The sequence below is a fragment of the Pteropus alecto genome, unplaced genomic scaffold (assembly GCF_000325575.1).
Source record: "Pteropus alecto unplaced genomic scaffold, ASM32557v1 scaffold21, whole genome shotgun sequence".
In the NCBI taxonomy this organism is placed as follows: domain Eukaryota; kingdom Metazoa; phylum Chordata; class Mammalia; order Chiroptera; family Pteropodidae; genus Pteropus; species Pteropus alecto.
In genome coordinates, this window is record NW_006436282.1 from 12,772,635 (window position 1) to 12,774,922 (window position 2,288).

Consider the following 2,288-nt stretch of genomic DNA (forward strand, 5'->3'; position numbering starts at 1 on the left):
GGGTGAGGTGGGGGGTAGGGGTGGGGAGGGGAGGTCATCTTTGATTTAGCCTTTTACTCAACCATTTATCATTTGGTCCTGTTGGTCCTACCTCCTTGAATTTCCCTGTGCACCATTCTCTCTTGTCCACCCCACTCTCATTATCCTTGTTTAGTTTCCCTTCATCTTATGTGTGGAACGCTGTTGATGCTTCCCACCCAGTCTTCCTGCCCTTAATCATACCCTCCTCTGCGATATGTATCATTATGAGCCTAGCATATTCTTTTTTCTGTTAGCCTCGTTAGCTCCTGCTCTTGTTTAAATCCTTCCACTGACTTCCATTGCCTTCCTTTTTGTGATCTGCACTGGTAACGCCACAGCCTCCCTCCTTGTCTTTCTCCTCCCCGTCTTCTCAACCATCATCTCAGTTGACAGCAGTTCGTACAGTGTCCTTTTTCTTCCATGGTATTCACACAATCTGTTCCCTGCATCTATAGGACCTTTTGTCCAACCCCCTTGAAGTTCCAAACCTTGAAAAAAGTGAAACGGAAAGATGATGTGGTAATACGTGTTTATTATAAATATGTATTTTGAATGACATCTTCCTGTGCCGCCTCTAGATCTCAGGTTGTCACCCTGGGAATACTTCTTATCCTCAAAGTTTCACTAATTTTATTTCTGTGATTTATGACCAGCAGTTAGACATTGTATTTTTTAGATCAGTAAACGATCCTGAATATATGTCAGGCAAAAATAATGAGAAGCAATATTGAGAAGCAATATTTTCAGTAGATTTTATTTGAACAGTCAACAGTATATATAGACTATCTAATACATGCCAGGCACTGTTCTCTGATTCCTCTAAATTATACAGACATCATCTTTACTTTCAAGGAGTTTGTGGTCTGGCGATAGAGACAGAAGCAACACTTAGCAGAAGCAACACATAAGCAAAATAATTTCACATGGAGATAAATAATTTGAAGTAAGCCAGGGTGATGAGATGATGGGATTGGGTACAGCAAGGTGACTGAACTGGTAACAGATTTGTTATTTCACATATGCCAATGTATTATTCAGGCAAATGCCAATCATATCTTTGATTAATATCAATTGGTAGTGAGATCTGCATATTTATGGAGCTAAAGGTGAAGAGAGGGTAATAATTAAGATTTGAAGGAAATATAATGGTATTCAAATAATTGAATGAATGTACAACATAACAGACTCTAGATCACCCACAGAAGACTGAAGTAGACCAATAAATATGTGGAGAACATCTTTAAAATTTTTGCAGTTTACTCATCAATAGAATGAATTTGGTGAGTCTTTGACAGGAGCTTTGTTCAGATAGAAGTGGCAAAAGTCAGTGGGAGATTTCCTTGAAAGGCTAGAAAATCAGCCAAAATGGTTTCAGTGATCCCTATAGTGTTATGTTGGGAGCTTGACCTAGAAGGAATAGAAATAGGTGCTTGAAGAAGAAATGATCCAACCAAGAGAAAGACCTCTTAGGAAAACTGAATGGAACAAGAGATGACATTTCTCTGGAGAAGGGACACATAGAAAATAAGTAAGAATGTAGATCTATCAACTAAAGGCGCTTCATGCTGATTGGTTGGAGAAAAAGGAAACAGAAAAAAGAGAAAAAGATCAAGAAAGGGAGAAGATATTTTTGAGGAAGAAAGACTACAAAATGATTCTGGAATGCTAAATGCAGTAATGCTTTGCATAAATGCATAGCATCAATTAAAGGGACAAGCTTTGATTATAAGATTACATCTGGCTGGGATATTTCTTGTCATTATTTATTAGGTAATAGTTCTTAGTCCATTAGTACCCTAAGTAGTGTTATGTAAATTAAAGAAAACTGGAATAGTATGTTTATCTTTTTTGTTTAAGCAGAGTAATATGGCAATCCTTATTTTTGATATTCTGAATTGTTGATTGAGGCATACACTTATTTGGGCTTGGGTTTGGCTTGGACAGGAAAACAACAAAGAAACATGATTTTCTTTAGAGCTGCTATTATTGCCTTTTAGTAGTGGTTGGTGTTTTGGCAGGCACAAGTATTAAATTATGTGCCACCCAGAACTAAATATAATCAATTTAGTTTTTCTAAGGCTTGAAAGAAAAGGACTTTGGCTTTTTAAGAGATGAAGTAAGCTTTATTTGAATAACAATGGGTTGCAATACAATGCTTCTACTTTTTCCATGCCATACTATCCATGTCAGATGTTTAAGTTATACATTATTCTTAGATTATTCTTGTGTTTATTTTTCCCTTCTAGCAAAAACAGTTTAGTGCCAGT